Source organism: Diorhabda carinulata, chromosome 7 (assembly GCF_026250575.1).
Source record: "Diorhabda carinulata isolate Delta chromosome 7, icDioCari1.1, whole genome shotgun sequence".
Classification (NCBI taxonomy): Eukaryota; Metazoa; Arthropoda; class Insecta; order Coleoptera; family Chrysomelidae; genus Diorhabda; species Diorhabda carinulata.
In genome coordinates this window covers 5,378,889-5,399,935 of record NC_079466.1, presented here as the reverse complement: position 1 = coordinate 5,399,935, position 21,047 = coordinate 5,378,889, and the positions used below count along the sequence as shown (strand labels likewise).

At 30.0% G+C, this 21,047-nt stretch overlaps 1 protein-coding gene across 2 annotated transcripts in view; it reads left to right on the top strand.

Moving 5' to 3' along the window:
- Nucleotides 1-7,352: 7,352 nt before the first annotated feature.
- LOC130896364 (homeobox protein abdominal-B) overlaps nt 7,353-21,047 on the top strand; it is a 257,532-nt gene continuing 243,837 nt past the window's right edge. Inside the window, exon 1 of one of the 2 annotated variants that reach the window (XM_057804390.1) lies at nt 7,353-7,506. The gene's annotated coding sequence lies outside the window, so the exon portion shown is untranslated. The remainder of the gene's footprint in view (nt 7,507-21,047) is intronic. The other variant, XM_057804392.1, reaches the window with a different exon arrangement.

Genomic DNA, 21,047 nt, shown 5'->3' with positions numbered 1-21,047 from the left:
GTTGATTGAATGTTATTGATCGCTACCTTTTGGATTATGACTACTGTACCAACTATAACAATACACCGTAGTTTTAATACTTCAATTAAAGTTATATGGGGATTGTATTAGGAATCGAGCTGGGTATCAATTGCAATAAAACTGAGGTAGTAAACTGGGTAATTGTGCCGTTTTGCAAACTATCCTTTGGTTAGATAACCGATATCTTAACTATATATATAAGGAACTATTCCTGAGAAAAAGAATAAAAACTACAATTCGAACCAAAATTTACATTTACAAATCCCGTGTAATATTTGTCATGTTATATGCTGGAGAAACAGCAAATAAAAAACTTTGCTCTCTACATTTCAAAGCCAAGTGGAAATTTACAAATCCTTTGAGAGATTTATTATTATATATGTAAAAAAACCTCAGATATAACTATTACAAATTGTTGAGATGAAATTACAAAAGCTCAAAATTGTCTAAAAATTTTACTTTCCACTGAATGGATGGTACAGAAGTTACAAGTTAAATTTTACCTCAATAATAGATCTTTTCTAATGTTCACTTTGTTAATTCGATAATCATACAAGAAAGCTTCAATCTTCCAAGTACAGTCCATCGTAATCTATGGTTTCAGCATAACCTTCAGCAAGCTCTTTATAACATTTATAAAACCTTTCTTGATGCTTCTTTAGATTTAAATTTTTTCCCACGCAAGTATTGCGCTATGGATCCAAATTGATAGTAACCCGACGGTACAAGATCCAGACTAAATGCTGGATGTGGCTAGAGTCCAATACCACCAAGTTTTTCGATCTTATTTCGCTTAACTTTCGCAGTATATGGTTTATCATTGTCTTGTGAGATAACCCGCTTTATGTTAACAAATACTAGATATTACTCTGATATAACCTCGCATCAGCTGTCTAGTTTGTACCATGGCATCCATAGCTCGCCCATTTGAAATGATTTCAAAGTACGCTAAACCTTCATAATTCCAACAGACTCACAACAAGACTTTCCGCTTGAATCGACTTCTCTCCGCTACCGGTTCTGTTTATGTTATCTTGCCATTGATTTTCCATATTTTAGATGCTTAGATTTGTCATCGTAAGAAACAATGCCTCAAATATAGCAAGAAGCTGTACACCTGCACTCGACGTTTCGCTTGATTCTCGGTTAATTTGTGTGACATTAATCGATTTTTATATATCTTACCTAATGATTTTGATAGGCGATGTATGATATCTTTCGAAGGTTCAAGAGAGTCTAATAATCGGCGAATGCGAGTATACGCTTTAAACGTCAAATTTCCACGATTAAACTAACGCCGTGTCGTCCTCTCATTAATTGTGTCTCTCCCTTGAATATCACATATTTTCCTTGTTGCCACGGCTGCTTTAAACTTTTGTTTCCAATAATATCTCAATTATATACGATTTTCATACTATTTACTATAGAAACGACTACTTCGTCTAAGACAGAATGATTGGAAAAAGTAAAACGATTTTACTCTCCATAGAATTAGAAAAAAGTGCTCGACCCACTTTACTCTATATTTTCATAATATACCAAACTTGAGAACAACTCCCAGTAAGTCCTCTTGATCCCTTTCACAGCCACGTTTTTTTTAAATCTTGATTTGAACGGATTTCGAGATTCTACAGCTCTTTCGAAAAGTATATGAAGTAATAAATTAGAACAAACTTTTTCAACCATTAAAATATTCCAAACAAAACATTTATTCAATTGAATTTGTTGAAGCTGAATGAGAAATGATCCTAATTATTGGGATTTTATATTATTCACTCAGTTCATAACCTGTATGGCACCATCTTTGTTGAACAGGTGAAAATGATCAATATGTCGCATATATAAGAGAACAACAATACAAAATACAGTTATCTAACATGTAGGGTCTTTTTCAAGCTTCAACAATACCGTTGATATAACTGCATTCACTAAATTGTCTATACAAGAAAAGCGAGAGCGGTGTTTAATGTCATTCGCTGATCCAGAAATTTTTTCCAATGTGAGATGGGGTAAGACATGGTATTAAGATATAAAAGTAATATATTTCAACTTTGAACTGTTTAGGCACTTGTTATGTGTTTAAAATATCAAATATATTGTAAGGAAACACATTATTTTATTTTATCAAGAAATCGTGTGCCAGGCATAGGAACTTTAAAAACTTTGCGTAGCCCGAAGCTGATGTTTAAATGTTAGGCAATAGATAATCTTGAGATATTCTGTATATGACATACGAAAAGCATTAGAGCCAATTCGTAAAGGCATTCAGGAACCAACCAATGCAAAAATGTACATAGTATCAAGAACAACTTTATTGTACAATTATACGGGAAAATATCCAGTAAAATGTAAAATTGGTCATGATATAGTACTATCTCAACAAAAACAAACGTCGTTGGTGAAATGGATGTTTCACATTACAAGATTTCCTGTAAGAAAAAATCAACTTTTGTATAGTGTGCAATTATTGCTTAGAGAAACAAAAAAGCCAAGGCACACAGAAATTGCTTTGAGGACTGCTTTAAATATTTGTGGTTCGTGGGAGTACTCACAAAAGATCAGATCGAAAACTGGTTCAAGGAAGTCGAAGAATTTTTGAAAAGTAAAGGACATTTTGATATTGTCAATGATTGCACAAGATTCTTTAACATGGATGAGTCAGCTTCGCTTTTATGGCCTAAAAGAGACAAAGTTACTGCAAAAATGTATTTACAATTTTAGTCATAAAGGGATGCTTATGATGCTAGTGGGTTATAAACTCCTGGACTTCAAACAACCCCATGGTAATCTTTTCATATAATTTAAAGATTTATGATTACGTTATTGTAGAATACGACGAAAATTATTACCCAGGTATATGGGTGCGACAAAAAAAATTGGAAATGGTCTCCTGCTGATAGAGTGTGGTGTAAGCTTGAGGAAAATGCTATGGAGCTAATCGTTATACCAAAACAGTGGACACTCGAGGCTTTTACTCAGTATCTGAAAAAACCAAATATCTTTTTTGAAATTAAATATTGAAGTTATTATTAAACTTGTTATCTGAATACACATTCATCTAGGTACATATATTTTTATGTCAAGAAAATACATTTTTTTAAGAATATATACTTTGTGTTCATTTTACTTATTTGAATAGATTTTTTTGATCTTCATAACTTTATTTTTTAAAATACATTTATCCAATTAATTAGATAGCTACTAACATCTATCTTAGATATAATTTATGACAGAACGTAAGTATCAGCCACTGGGACAACGAATATCCACCGCTGGGATAGGCCCAGTCAACTTCTGGTACAAATGGTATTTTTTCATTTATAATTTTATTTAAAATGTTGATTAACTATTACAATTTACAATCACCAAAGCTTCGTTTTGCACAAAAATTCTTTAAAACAATAATAAAATTATAATGCTGATTGCACAATACATTAAAACAAGATTTATTTTTGCAAACATTTATTTAGAAACTGGAAAACGTTGTAGATTTAGATTCTTCAGGTTTTATATTGTCCGTGATATCAACAACTTCTCTCCTATTATTTTTTTTTACAAATGCTCTTACAAACTTTTCTACGTAACCTGGTGCGTCGTTGCCATAAATAATATTTCAACCTATTTAATTTTAAATGTAGTTTTATTCACTTCAATCTCAGTCTTCATCTAAAACGTGCTTCTCTACTGCCTGTCATGGAAATTTTTAAATAAAATTGAATATTATTCAAAATAAGCGATTCTTTAGCTACAGCTTATTTATTTATAGCGGGAAATTTATGCAATCGCCTTTATGGTAAGATGCATTGTCCATCACAATACAAGCCTTCTCATCATATCTATTCTATTTTTTAGCATCAATCTTCAAACACCATCACAATAATGTAGTGATGATAATCGCCAACATGTTTCGATTCCAAGAACAATGAAACCATCTTCTAATCTTATGAGTATGGTAATGAAATAATGAAATGTTTTAGTTTTGAAGAAAGTCTTCTAACAACAGACCACTAAGTAGTGGAGTTGTTGGAGTTGCAGTTGATAATACAGCTCCCATCTGAGTTATTATAAGTCTTCTGTTTGCCATTTCGTTTGTTCCTAATTTTATGCAAATATAGCCAAACTATGCTCTTTTTAGATTTTTTTCACCTCAAACTTAATTCCTTCACCAACAAATATAGCACTTTTTGATATTTGGCACAACTGGTTAATAATTTTGTGTACTGTTGATATCTTATTCTTGAAAAAAATACTGTGTATGTGTTTCTACTTCTTCCAGACAGTAAAATCTTATGGTTTGTGACTAGAAATCTCTATTGAGAAATTTCGACAATCGTTTCATTTCTTCAAATATTTCATATATCTCTCTAACTGAGGCACCTATAAAGAAAAACGAGATTAAAATTAGATTACAACGAACGCATTAAAGAAAACACCAAAACGTTATAATGTAAAATAAATTTTAGTGAATATATGCTAATAAATCAAATGAAATTATGAACCGAGTATTTTTAGTGTTACTTTTCGACACTATACCTACAGTGGACTAGAGATAGTGGAAATCGAGTATTCAAACTGAAGCAAAACACAATTTTACGTTTGAATTAAGATCCTACTACCAATATCAACATTTTAAGTACTTTAATTTCAATCGTAGTCTTGTTTACTTGGTTCTTCCGACTGAGAATATTATAATAGTGCGGTGATTTTCGTTTTTCTTCAGTAAATTTTGTCCTAGCTTCAAGTTATGGTAGGTATTTGATATTTAATTATAATATAATAAATATAATATTAATTAATATTAGTAGTTGTTACTATTGCCATTTTAATTTAGTGGACTTTTGTGAGAATATTTTGTGTGGGCAGTGGATTAATTTACTTTAGTAAGATAGGTATGTATAAATTGGTTATCGATAAAATAGTCGAAAATTGAATTTTTCACCAATATTTCAGTATTTAGTTTATCGAATGGTCTAAAAATTCAGTATATGAATTTGTAAATTTGATTAAAGAAGATGATGGGGAAAAATTTTTGTATTTTCATATTCACTTTTAAATATTAAAATGTTCGTTCATTAATTCTTGAAATCTTTTGTTTTAGACAAAATGTGGAAATATGAGTGTCTCCAATAAAATGAATTAGTGTATTAATTTATGAAAATAGAACAGGATGCCCTAAAAATTCCTTGGGCAGTTTGCAGGAGAGAGTAGCCAAAGCGTGTAATGTTTCTGTCACCTCGGTGAAACGTACTGTTGGTGAAGGTAATAGAAAATCCCCCGGAGAACAATATAAATGGTCCCAAAAAACCTTCAACAAGCCTTCGACTTCCAAAGGATCCTTTGATGGAATAATAATTCTAACAATTAATTGCATTGGCTTTAAAGGAGTTTATTTTGAGCAGATAATGAAGATTTGTTACAAAATACATTTTTTACATTGTTTTTTTTTGTTCAGCTTCCGTTAATTTGATTACATATCTTTATTATTAACATGTATTATGTTGCATGCCTCAATTCTTTTTTCTTTTAGATATTTTGTGCGTAAGATTCAATGAATGAAAAGAACCCAGATGTACGATATATTCGCTATTTAATTTTAGTACAAGCATTATAACTTAGTTTATGACATGTAAAAAGTATTTTCCTATTTTTATTTTGATGGGGCCATTATATGTACCGAATGAAAATTTGGTATATGACGAACAAACAGGTGTCATGTCTGAAGCACATGAATAATTGATGATTCAAAAAAGACTGATTATAATCAGTTTATTATGTATAATATCAAAGACTCAATGATGAAAGAAAAAAATTATGTCCTGGTTTTCTTATTTCTTATATTGTTACATTAATGCAGAAATCGCGAAAAGAATCTTGAAAAGACTTTGTCGTTTTCAAATATTTGATACAAAAATAAACGGCTTCCTCTACATTGGTCGAGAATCATTATTATGAAGACATGCATTTGGAACAACAGTAGTTATGTGAAGAGTGAGTAACAAAGGTGGTAACCAAAACTAAAAGGAAATTTGTGAAGAAAAACGAGGGAATGAAAGAATAACTGGCAGTAGCAACAGCAACGTAGAAGTTACAATCTTGAGATAATAAGGGATAAAACTTAATAAAACAACAACATAGAAGAAAATCTACAGCACGGGGAAATAATCAAGTTTTCATCCTAAGAAATATTTTTGTGTTATAGAGTCATTCATGGCTTTAGTTTATATTTAAGAGCGTTCCTTCATATCTTGATGAATACTTTGAGAGGCGCTTTATTAACGCTTACAGATTATAATGTTTGTTTTCTTATAATTTGTTTATAAAACATGTTCAAAGTTGGTCGATATGTGGGAGAAAATTTGCCTTGCTCTTTGATTGTTTGAGAATTAACATTTTGGTTTAATTGTAAGCGCCGTGTTGTTCATACATATTATATGCTGTTATTTTGACTCATTTGAAATTATTACTATTTGATAGATAATTATTAGGTATCTCTGCAATATGTGACGTTTGAGAGACTCAATCCTTAAGTAAAAATCGAATAGAATCGGTAGATGATGATATTATCGTGAACTTTATATAAAATATGGGAATACTCTATTGGTTCGTACATACTGTTCTTTCTTTGCAAATCTAATCATGCTAAATTCTTGAAATTTATTGAAAAATGTGTGGACTTTTATTTAGTTGCTTCTACTTTGGAAGCCAAACATTGATTTGAATAAAATAGATATAGATGGAAATGATCCTATTACAAATTTTTAAAACAATCATATCTCTACATCACTTAAAGTTAAGTGATTTATAAACAGTGTATTTTATTCTCGTTCCTCTTTGATAATAAATAAAATTATAAAAATCAACTAAACAAAAAATTTCTCACAGTTTTTCACTTGCCACTATAGTTGATTGTTTAAGAATAAAACATATACGTATCTGTTCATAAAATCACATTATAATCCTTATAATTATAAAATATCTAATTAAACATCAACATTCGAAACTTTCTGAAAATACTTAATCGAACGAATTACTCATATAAATCGGATTAAGAGTTATAACAGAAAAAAGGGATTATTTGAAAATACAGTCACTACAGCATCCAATTATTACTTTCTGTGCGCTGCTGAAATAGGAGGGTTTGAATTTGTACTACGCATGATCCCTGAAAGGACCCGGCATTGCTCATGTAGAAACCTCCGAGATCAAAAATGTCTTCCCTCAGTCGGCGCAAGCGCTATCAACAATGCGTATGTGTTGTTTTGGCGGGTACACCATTCTGTCACTAGAGCCTTGATATACATGATTTGAAAACTTGCGAAAATAGTGAAACGGTATTGTGAGTGACAAAGTTATCATTTATTATTATTATCATCACTAAACCGTGTCGGATATATATTGCATGCTTGTTTTATTTGTTTTAATTGTTAGTGATTTTTATATTGCTGTTCGGTGCTGACTGGACTTCCCTACATTGCGACGGTAAACGTAAGTCAAGTACTTAATGTATTTATTTTTTTTTGTGATTCTATTTAAACATAAAATATCATCTCTAGAAATAAATGGATTAGAGAATAATTGATAATATAAATATGATTGATACAAATCTATTACAAGTCCATTAGAATGTTTTTATCATGATGAAGAGTTTAGATATTTATTAGTTAAAGAATATCCATTGATAAGTTTTTGAATCATCGACAAAGTGCATTTCAATATGAAGAGAAATTTTTTTATATTTATGTATTAAAGAATCAATAATATGAAAAAAATAAATATTGTTTAATAAAACGAAACTTTGGGTTAGTTTTACATTCATCTATTCTTGATAAAATCGGGAAACAATTCGCTTCGTTAATTTTGTTTTTTCTATATATATATATATATATATATATATTCATTGGTAGATATCTCTTTTCTCTCCTTAATCCTTATTACATTACAACCATATATAATAAGTACTCCATTATAACAAATAATTATTTTTTTAATTCAAACTGTGCTGGCATTTTCAAAAGTTTATCTAATTTTCGAAAGGGTTTTCCCGAATTTTTCCGAATAATATTGTTTTCGTAAAAACGCGGGTATTTCTTACAAAGGTTCAGAAAGCTTCAGAATCCAGTATAAATACTTTCAATTCCTCTCGAAACCTATTACCACAGAAATTCAGATTTTAATTTTACTACGCTCAAACAATTTAAGTCACATTTTTAATTTAATAGTTTGAGGCATTCAAAAATTTACATAAAACTTACATAGGAATAATAATTTTATTCTAAGGAGATGATTACATAAAGGATAAAATACATTAAACAAATTATATCTGCTACAAATGATTAATATGTATTATTAAATGCGGTCTATCTATTTTTTTTGTCTATTTCAATAACTCAGTTGTTTTTTATTCTGTTTTGCTACTTCCTAAGCTTAGGAGTGTTAATTATTCGTCGAACTTGTCCTATACTCGCTCAATGTTTTCCTGATTCCTGTTGGCTCTACTTCGACAACTTCGTTTGCTACTGTATTCAGATAGCTCACAATTCGAAAAGATTTTTCTTTCTTTCCAAACCCTCATGAAATTTTAGGCTGGACTAACGATGATTATTTTTTAAATTATGGTTGGGTGTATCATCCAGTTACCAGAATATGTCGAGTCGGACTTTATATATATATAACAGTTCGAAAAGGCCGCATTGTTCCAAAGCTTCAGGATTTTCTTTATATTTTTTTTACTAAATTTCTTAATTTGATCCTGTCCTGTGCCATATTTGTCTCCTTTATCCTACTTTTGATATTTCTGGTATTCTGCAATTATTCATTAGGTAATTGATGGTTGCATTTGAACGGCTATTATTCATTTATTTGTTCTTCTTCTACAGACGCCTTCATCAGATTTCATTTCTCCAAAAAGATGTCTAAATACTTTCCTCTTCAACACATACAGTTTACTTCCAGCATCATTGAATATTATCCATAGTTGGGAGCAGTAGAGCATTGTGAGACGAATAAAACTTTGCTTTTCGCTGATCTTAATAATATTTCATTGCTTTCATGGCTCCTGCTGCCTTGCCTCCCTTCCTAATTATTTTTCTACCTCTTGAATTTCTGTATCTGTGTTTATAATTGTTACCCCAAGATATAAAAATTGGTTTGCCAATTTTTTTAATGAATTGCTTGTTGAGCTTTATCAATTTCATTCCGTTACCATATATTTCGCTTTCAGCTAATTTATACGTAATCCATGTTCTTTTGTACTTATTTCTAACTCAGGTAGGAAGTTGCGCATTTCTATTTTTTATCTACGTGAAAGTTTTTGTTGAGAGTTAGTATTAATTTGAAGCTTCCTTATAAAAGCTTCTAATATGTGGAACCTTGACTTAATCGTCTGTCTACATTGAAAGCTTCTGATATTAAACCATCTACTGTTACATTTTTTGGAGTTCACTCCAAAGTTCTTCTTAATTAGTAATTAATTATCTTAATTAGTAAGGTATATTTTGATTTACTAAATGTGTCCTAAGCTTGCTTAAAATTGATGAGGAGCATGTACATTAAGAAAAAAATAATGAATTATTTCCTAGAATCACTTTCTGAAAATTCCATTTTTTAGAATTCACAACTCAAGTTATCAGCCAAGATAATGTTGATAGAAAATGTTTATCAGTTGAAAAATCAACCTGCGCTTATAGGTAATAATCGAATCCTTCATTATAATAACCTTCATCTTTGTTATAAAACAAGACCCTGTATTCTATAGAAACAAACTCACCAAAGAGTAATCAAAATAAAGAAAAACACTTGAATACAACATTGGTCTTGGTTTATAAAACTCATGGATAGTTAAGCGAGCTATAAGTACAAATTGTGGATAATCAGGTTACTTTCTAAATATAATAGGTAGTAATTAGGTAGTGTTAACCAAGAGGTAGAAGCATATATACTGGATGAAAAATATTATTGATTGCGACACTAACAAAATGACCGCAGAGTAATTACATGTTATATAAAACAAAATCTACTCAATTAAGTATATATGTAGAATTCCTACACAATATCTAAGTATAAACATTCATATGAACATCGTACGTTTATTGAACATAATTTTAATCATAGAACATAAATTAAAATGCGATGTTATATGTTTAGATGATCTTTTATTTTGTCTGTATGTTAAAATTTCTAATAAAAAAACGTTACATCATTATGTGTAAGAAATCACCTTCCAGAGAGATTAATTATTTTTTTGATAACTAGCAGGTTTTCAGATCTTTTCAATTATTCCTAATATTGATAATGGGCTAAAAGTATTTGATATTTTTCTGTACATTGTATTTTAATTCAAAATTAATTTGTAAATCATCAGATACTCTGGTCACTTTTTCTTCGTATCCATAACAAAATTAATCTGTTAAACCGAATTTTAAAACACTACTTTATAAGACTCAAACTGTTTTATAATACAATATGGATATTGGAGGAAAGAGTTTATATGATTCAATGTTATGGAAACGGTGCGACGAAAGATTGGTAAATGAGGTTATTGCTTTGGTCTGAGAAAAGTATTCAAATACAATCATTATGAGAAAAAAATGCAAAAGCTTATCACGAAAATAATGCTGGTATTTTACTTGCTTTACTTTCAATAGATGCAGAACCTAAAATTCCATTTGAAAATTACAATTACATAAAAAAACCAAAAAGAGTGGATCCCTACAATAACAAAGTTTGTCACCCACTTAAAGAAAGCAACGAAGCAAGTATTACAGTTCTATTTGTCGTCATAAGAGTTAATTGTAGTTTAGCTAAGTTTCCGAAATAAATATTTCTTATTATTAAAATATTTCCACCACAAATGGTGTTCCGTTTTCCTAAAATTATCGATATTGGAGCGAAGTCAATCGCCATTACGTACTTAATTGGAGGAAAAAAAACATAATTTAAAAAAGTGTATATTTGTTGCGCCGTGTCATACGAATTGAGAAGGATGTTTTTTATTGAAGGAACGTTAGATCAGCTACTTACAAATTCTGCGAGATTTATTAACAACATTCCTTTTAATTACCGACAGACTCATGTCTTTCAAAACGTGTAGGCGGCCTTGCTCATTCTACACAAAAGATTACGGATGGCTGAATAAACAGTTTGGTGAAAGATGGTTTGAGAGAACGGATGTTGGCCTGCTAGGTCCCCAGACTTTACTAAAATGGATTTTTTTGTATACGGGGAAGGGTGAAATTAATAGTGTATCAATACATTCCTAATGATTGAAATATTGAAAAACAGAATAAATCACGTAGTTCAATCAATCACTAGAGTGGTGGCAGCTTTTGGTAATACCAACACATTGAAAAATGCGCTGATAAGGAGTAGGATTAGAGTATTAGCGTTTGATATTAGGATTTCAACTTACTTTTATTTAAATACCACTGATTAGGTATAGTTAACAAAGAATTATGAAATTAGTATATGAGACTAGATCTTGATTCTAAACAATTCCTCCTATTAACTCTTTTTCTAGTTTTTCTATATTTTCTATCTACCCATGTATATGTTGAATTTATATAGTTTTGTTTATACAAGTTTATGCTTTATATATTTTTGTTTAAATAAGTTCAAACGGCAGAGATCTTGGAATTTAGCAGGCCATTCAATAGTTCTCCCTCCTTCTATCTATCTGCATGAAAATATAGCATCGATATACTCCGGAACAGTTCTTGACAAATGGGCATCATCTTGTATAAAATAGACAGTCACATTAGGGACATGATTGGAGAAAATTAAACAATCTAGGCTATAGGCAGTGACTTGCAAAAATTCAAAATTTCGTATTTCATTAAGAGTTTTGTCAAAGAGTATCGGTCCTCTACTTACTATTATCCGCATACATTCACTTTTGGTGGTAGTTGAATATGGCTCTCTTTTATTCAATATGGATTGTTATCCACCCAATAACGATAATTTTGTCGATTTACCATAAACGTAAATGTATAAGAAAACTCGTGCTACTTGCTAATTTCAATATATTTAGATATCTGCCTGGTAGAGATAAATTATGATTTTCAACAAATAGTTTGATATCTTCAATCAGGACAATATGTCGATGAGTTGTTTTTTAAAGCTTATTCTTCCTAAATTGTTGTTCTATTTTACTTAGATCACGTTGCATATGGTAATTCGGTATTTTTTTATCTAAACCTATGTGTAACTTCCGTTTGTCTTCTTGTTTTATCTAGTTATCTAAATTTCAACGTTTTTCAAGAATTTTTTTTAATAATGATATTTTTAATTCAGAATTTAATCCTGTCCTGACCGATTGTTCAATATTTTTCAATATTCAGAAAAATTTTTGTCGACATTCCAAGTTTTCCAATTGCCTACCTATTATCGAGCAGATCTATATTTTTATGTGCACACTTATTTAAATCATCTACCACAAACTTCGAATTTCTCTCTCAGACCTAACGTAAATCATATAATTTCAACAATTATTTCATATTCCGCCGCAGCAAGCTCGACAATAATTCGAAAATAATTAGATAAAAGAAAAATGTGTGAAATGCCATAAAGGGAAATATAAATTCTTCCGAGTCTATTTCATTGTGGTAGTATTGATAGTTTTTTCAGAAGATACCTGTCTTTGATAACTTGATAACTTGATATGATCGACACATTGTGTAATTATCGGTTAAGTTCATTTATTATGAATACACCAACTGTTACGGCCATTCCAACTTAAGTGCCTTTTAGATAGTTTTCATTTCCGTCTCTGTCTGTCAGTTTTCTTTCAGTTTAGTAGAATACTAATATAGAGAAAGTCGCATTCAAGTTCACTATTAGAAGAGAGAGAGAGAGCATCGGTTTACCATTATTTATCCCTTTCCACTCTCTATTAAAATCAAAACTTTGTATTTCCCACCTCCACCATACCCAACATTCGAAATTTTAATGTCATAGTGATCCAATCAGCATAGAATAAAGAGAGATAGACGGTAGTACGCCGATGTTCTTTCTTTCTCTATCAGCAGTTCCAGTCCACTTGAAAAAGCTCCTACTCCACTTCTCACTCTATCTTCAGTATTAACTCCAATGTTAATCGTTGGCGTTCATTCAATATGTCGATATTAATATCAAATTATATCGAATGACCATGATTTTATTTGTGAACTAAACAAGAACCAAGCTTTATACTATTGGAGTTTTTTCCATGGCGTTATTTTCAATCTAAGGCAAAAGCGATGAGACAGTTCTCATTCAAGATAATACCTAATGATAGACGTTTTTAAATACAAAGAACATGTCTTGCAACCTCGATTCGAACTAACAAAACACCGAAAAACGGATGAACTGCACTTTAGACGAAGACGGAAATGAAAAGTGATTCGAGCGTGTAACAATACAGATGGTATATTTTAATTTGATGAAAAAAATATTTGGGAAAATGTATAAGCTATGTATATATCAAATATTTTTGAAATGAAATTGAATTTTGACGTTTCGATGTTTATTAAATTATTATTTAGCATTGACGACAGCTCCACAGATAAAACTAAAATCAAATTTATAGAAGTTATTGTAGTAATATTCATTTCAATTATGAGAATGGGATATGTAGACATGATGGCTGTGCTTTGTCTGTTAGCACAAATAGTTATGGAAGGTCTTCAGAAAATTTTTATAAGCTTACACATAAATATTCTGCCTAACTCAGATTTTGTGGATGATTGCAAAACTACTATACCTAGTAACAAAAGTCATTTATTATCAACATTACATATTCGAAAGAAGGACAAAGAAATATAAGGTACCTATATTCAATTAAAGAATAAAACATTCCACATACCTCAAAATGTGAAACATATTTCTCCACCATATTGGATTTTGGTTGTGAACGATATTAACAACTAAAAAAGTAATATTCATTATAAATGAAGTTCCTTGAGATTATTGTTATACTGTTTATATAGAACAAACATTTCAATATTTGGGAAACAGATTGTGAAGTCATAAATACGTTAAAAATCTAAAACAGCATCCATAAATCATGAAATAGTGAAAACATATATTCAATTATCAACAACAAAAATCCTTGAGACAAAAACAAATACAAAAAAACAAAAAAAAAATTGAAATGGTTAATGTGAGAGATAAATTGAATAGAACCTGAACAAGGAGCAAAATCTATATTTTCATATAATCAATTAATCAAGTCTAAATAATTTAAATCGATAATCAATCCTTTTTCGTATATTAAAGTCTTTATATGGATATGGTTAAGACTAATGATATTTTGATATTCTATTAATCTATTAATTCATCACAGTTTTTCAATGTCGTCAAAAATTATTTATAATAATAAAAAACACATTGTCAAGAGCGTGGCTTCAAGAATACATCTAAAAATGAAAAATCAAAACAGTTAGGAAATATCTACATGTCTTATTCATTTACTTCGTAGATATACCATTTCCATATATCGTTTTTTTAAGACTTCTTTTCAACCTATTCTAAAATATATAGATGTCTTCCGTCGGCTGATGTCTAAACGTGTACCAAAAATCTTTAATTTATAAACCAATCTATTAGCATTTCTTAATTGTATTTGAGTACTATCATAATTATTTGCTCAGACGACTAATATTTTTGAGATACAAAACTCATTTGAATAATTATACGCCGTTGCCGTTGAGGTTATAGAGGAAGATATCCTTTTGCATCATTACTAAAAATAATCATCTTAACTTCGTTCTCTTGGTGTTGGACAGTGGCATATGATCATATGATCCATTATATCATTATTTTACTAACTACTTCTTAACTAGTTCAAGGATATTCTAAATGAGATCCGCTGTAAGTATCATAATCTTTGATCGTTAGTTCTTACTTAGTCCGTCTATCCTCATAAGACATAAGAAGGCTAACGAATTTATCAACGTAACTAATATACAAGGTGCTTCGGCATACCACACCCATCTCACGGTAAATGATTCTGTAGGTAAATATAAGGAAAAAAGTTCGTATAACATAACTCCCAAAGTTATAGTGAATGATAGATTTCTCCCGGATTTCTGATCCATCAATAAAGGAAAGCCATATTGAATGTCTAGGGTTTGAAATTGTCAACAATTTATATAGCTTAAAGTTAATGCATTATTATAACTCATAAAATGGAAACAAATAATTTTCTTAATATTATCTAGAACAGCGGTTCTTAACATATGGGTCGCGACCCAAAATTGGGTCGAGAAGCGCTGAGTCGAACCAAAAAAGTTAGTAATACGCCAAACAATAAGTAATACCAACATCTCCCTAATACAATGTTTCGGTTTTACCGCTCTTCGCTCCGTGAATAACAAAATTTTGTCTTATTATTAATAGTGGAGTGATCAAGCTGCAGTGCGTATTGTAAATTTGTAATCACCCTAATAATGGCAAAACGTGAATACAAGGAAGCATTTTTAGAATTAGGTTTTACTTGCATTTATGATCGAGGAGCGAACAAACCGGAATGCGTGTTGTGCAGTGAAATATTAAGTAATGAATCGATGAAACCGAACAAGCTTAAAAGACATTTTGATGCAAAACATAAAAATTTTTCCTTTGAGGGAAAAGATCGTACTTTTTTCGAAAGAAAAGAAGCCCATTTAAAAAGACAGCGTTTGGATGCACCAAGTAGTAATGGTTTTATAAATTCTGCCAAACAAGCTACACTTGCTTCTTTTCGTGTGGCTTGGCATATTGCAAGACAAAAGAAACCCGATAATATTGCTGAAAAACTTATAAAACCTGCTGCCACTGACATGGCACGTATCATGTGCGGAGATGAAAGTTCAAAGAAATTACAAAAGATACCATTATCAAATGATACCATTCGTTTACGAATTAATGATATGTCATTTGATATTAAGAATCAACTTATTTCTGCTGTAATAGTTGCTGGTTTATTCAGTATTCAACAGGATGAAACGACAGATGTAAGTAAAGATGCTCAACTCATGATTTACGTGCGGTATCCAGGTTTAACACATATACAGGAGGACATTTTATTTTGCAAATCAATGTCAACAACGTGAAGATATTTTTCTTATGGTCGATTCGTTTTTCAAAGAAGAAGGATTAAATTGAAATCAGTGTTTCAAAATGTCAATTATGTTCAAAAAATTATAAATAGATTTTAATTTGGTCAATAAAAAATTTTCCTTGGATCGAAAAGTACTTTTGTTTATCTTTATTATTAGAAAAATAAATAAAAAATTAAAAAAGTTAAAAAAATAATCAACGTAGGATGAAGATTTTTAAAAATACGATCTAAAATAAAGTAATGAAAAAATTTTGACTTTGTTTTGGGTTGCGACATGAACATATTTCTCAAATTTGGGTCGCGGCTTAAAAAGATTAAGAACCACTGTCGTAACACTTGCCTACATAATTTTTGTTTTGATTTTCATTCATTTGCATTCACTTTTTATTGAGGGTGTACACATCATTCTGAAAGTTCAATGCATTTATTAGGCATTTAACGAAGTTATTTTACTCCAAACGTAAAAAAGTGTATTTTGAAATTGAGTTTTTTGTATTTTACGTCAGTTAACGTAAAAATTATTACAGGTACAGATCTGAGACCTATTTTATTCAATTTTTCAGATCAAAATACGTACAGACCAAACAAATTTGCATGACAATTTCAGACCCGAGACATTCAATATGGCTTCTTCCTATGATTGGTGGATCAGGAATCCGGGCGAAATCTATCGCTCACTACAACTCGCTTACGAAGCGTTTTTGGAAGTTTTGTTATATTAACTTTTTTCCTTATATTTACCTATAGAATCATTTTCCGAGAGATTGAAGTACTATTCCGAAACACCTGTATAGTTGGACAATATCTTGATATTGATATAGTATATTCAAGGAAACTGTTGGATCGTGAAAATCTTGCAATATATCAAAAGATTATAAATATACTCAAATATCGATCACCTATTGAATTATACTTCATAGTAAGTAGTAAAAGAAACCGAAAATTGTAGGGAGCAGTACTTGAGTTTATGTTGTTCATAAGGAGAGTAAGTAAGTACCTTGTATTGATAAGGCTCATTGAAGTCGAAACTAATCTACAATTTAGTTTTTCTGTAATCATTGCGGCATATAGCGAAGAACCCCGGACTATCAAAAGGAATGTTGTACGTCTGTTTAAGCCATAAACATATCGGTACAATGCCGAAATGAAGTTTAAATAAATATTTTAAGCGGTCAAACTCATGAAAGTATCACGTTTGAATATATAGAGAAAGAAAATATAGTTAAAAATGTTTTATATAAATTTTTTCGTAACAAAATGTGATTTCTAATTTGTAACCGAAACTTGCTCACTAAATTTCAACCCTAGTGATAGCAAACGCTTGACTGGCAAGCATACATTTCTTTTTTCCGAATAGTCTCTCTGACGCAGACTTGGACAAACGCTGCTATTAACCTCACTGCCGGTTTATCTTGTTCTGTTAGATGTTAGAAGTCGTTTTCTACCAATGAAAACATAATTATGTCAAAAGCGCAGCAAAATCTAGCATTTTTATTTTTAGAAAATCTCGATTTGGATTTTTAAACTTGGTGTCTGGCAATTCTCCAATGGCATACAACATACTGATCGAAAAAAAACCATAATACAATTTATTAGTGTCTCCAGATTTTCCTTTTTTTTTAAATTTAAATGTAATATATCCCTAAAACTGAAACAGACATAAAAATATTCTGGTCTAATTAATTAGTTTACATCATAAATTGTCTTTAACGCGTTCATGACAATTAGTGGCAGGAAATCATATTTGTTTTTAATTGGTCAATAAATGTGATTGTTTAATCTTGCTATTAATAAATACATCTTATCATAATTTATGTAATCGTTATTGTGTATTTCCACACATATTGTACACTATATTTTTCAAGTGACTTACACGAAATACTTCGCCCTTTAAACTAGCGCAGAAATATAATCTGTACAGAATAAGGCGTTTATTTGTCTAAATATATCTAAAAAAATACTAGCGGGAAATAGATACATACCCTTACGTATATCAGAGAGTGACAGTTAATTTCGCACTAGTAATTTTATTATCGTATCTTATGTTGTTGTGCGTTAATTGGGAGGCAGTATTTCACTTTATATGGATTGACCCAACTGATTTATATCGTATTTATCTTCAAAATTAAAGACTGATTATTCTCCATAAAACGATTTGCTTCTTTAGCGACATTTTCTTATAGTTATCATTGATTAACATAACAATGATGTTTTGTAATATATCAAACATGAGAAAACACTTTTTGTTTTGTTCGAAAGCAAAAGGTTTTTTTTATATTCAGATAATCAACTTTATATTTAAACCTTGCAAATTTCTCCAATTATATCACTCTAGATGAAAGTACCGGTGAATTTGATAAATTTTTTTCAATAAAATCGTCAATGTAATGAATCATCACAAAGAATTATTAAAATATCTTAGTTTTGAAATATAAGCTCATTAGTTCAATTTTTATCTTTATTTTATCAATTATTATTATTCAGAGACAATTATTTGAGTAATGTTAAGCAAGCAAGAAGAAGCATTATTATTTAATAAGGCTCATTTCAAAATTTAGAATATCGGATATTTTTTCAACTTCTTATTTGAACAATGAACTTGATAGAATTTTAACGTTTCGGTCTGACTTTGGCCAAAATATTACAAAATATCATAATCTTCTTCAGGATTTTCGAATTTTCACAAATAGTTACAATCATTTTTTGCCATTTCGTAGTTTGTTAATGCTGTTTCGATTTTTTTATCGTAAATTTAAAACCTTATACTATTAACGTATCTGTATAACATTCAGCGAAACTATTTTTATCTCAAACTTACTAAAAAATGTAGTAAAGTCTCATAGAAATGGTAGAAGTAATATGAGCATAATTTTGAAACAACAAAGCGGTACACCAAACGAATTTTGGTCCGAAAAGTACTTAATGTTGTAAAGCAGTGATTTGTTATCATACTCACACAGAATATAAAAGCAATTTATTAGTTATGTATAAAAAAGTGTAAAAATAAAGTTTGTAGTCCAGAAATAATTCATATGAGCGAAAACTCTCTCCACAGGTACATTGGAACCAGGCATACAGTATAATAGCCCAGCTAAAATCTTAATATGAGCACACGGTTTCAAATAAAACATTGAACCAATGCTTATCGACAGGAGTCCTGAGCTCTCGCCAATCGTTGATGTTTTTGTACCGTATAAAGTATATATAGGTATTTTAGGTTTTTTTCAGTTAATTTATAATATTTGTTTATTCTTCTCTATGATATTTACCATTTTTATTAATTTTCAATGCACTCTTAACGATTTCAACAGCTATGTATCTGAATTGAGAATTTGATATCTCTATAATCCAAATTGTACAAATTGTAGTACAAATTTGATTTTGTAGAATATTTTTAGGAAAATTATCCATGACAAAATCTTCTATCCAATCATTTAATTATATATTTCAATCGTAAATTTGAGATACGTTGATGTGAATGATGTGTGTTAATATGTTAACTTAAATCCGTTTATATAATCGTACTTGTATGTTTCTAATTCAAACCTATTTTTCTTGATCGTTTTTGTTTTAGAATTATAATTGGAATATTTAAAAATATTTTCGATATAATTATCATTTTGGTATAAAATATTTTCTACACTAATTTTCAAACATACTTTAAGTAAAGTTGATTAACAAATAGGCGATATCGTGTCCTGTTTATTGAAAAAAGTGTGAAATATTCAATTTTCAATACGTATAATTTTTAAAAACGAAAGCAAAAATAAGAAAGAGTGGAAGGGAAGCACTTCTACGCCATGGGTCTAAAATGCCTGCGTGAAGTACCTATAAATATACTTATTTAAAAGCTCAAAGTGGAATCCTACGCCACACCCATAATGTCGGGAACAGCAGAAAGGTGATTCAATAAATCAATATTTGCGAGCTTTGTCTTGCAAATACAGAGATTCCATCACAATAGATAAATATAGTATCAATGGATTAAGCAATATGTATTAGTCAAAGATTTAACTTTCTAATTTTCATTAAACGCACAATATCCACTTGTAATGTAATGTATTAGGTTTATAAATCACGTCTAAAAAACATGAAAAAGTATTTGTTTAATATTGTGCCGATTGCATAATTTTGGCGGCTTGCCGACGTTAACAATAGTAATTCCATGTGACCTGCTTGGACAGTTAATTGTTTGCCATAATATTCAACTAGGATAACGACATTCATTTATGGTTTTAGACCGGAAAAATACTTACCGTTTTCAAAAAACAAAAACGCAGATTCTGCGTGCGGTAAATGACCTTTTACATGAAGTAGATTGGGAGGTTTAAAGTTGAGTACCAGTCAAAATAACATCACATGTTCATTTTAAAACAAAATCAAGCCTCCATTTAAGTATATCAAAAATGCAGAGTTTAAAATAAATTACAAGCGCAGTTCCAAGGGGGTCACGGGGAGCCATAACCCACTATTTTACTTTTAGGATAAATTTTAAGGAAGAATCAAAGATTCAGTACAGTTTGACCGAAGTGGCAAAATTACAATTTTTTGAAGGTGGGAGAGAAAAAAAGAGGGTTCTGTACTATTAAAAAACTTGAAAACTAGTTTTTGCTACAGCTAGAGTTATATCTAATGCAGTAGGTAATCTAGAATTATTTAATTAGAAATACCATCAGTAAATCTTGCATGCGACTTTGTTTTTAGTTGGAGAAAAAAAATCTGGTGCTTTGTCATACTTCAGTATGATGCTTTTGTGAAATTTTTGAAGACAAAAGAATGGATTGTTTAGGAATCTTCTTAGTATTCTGAGATTTTATTCTATTTATGAGAAATTAATATGCACAAGTATAATTGTAGTATGTTTTCTATTCAAATTCAACCTTTATAATCAATTTATTCTCAAAAAACAAATGCTTTTTCTTTTTATTGAATACTGAAAGGAGAAGACTCC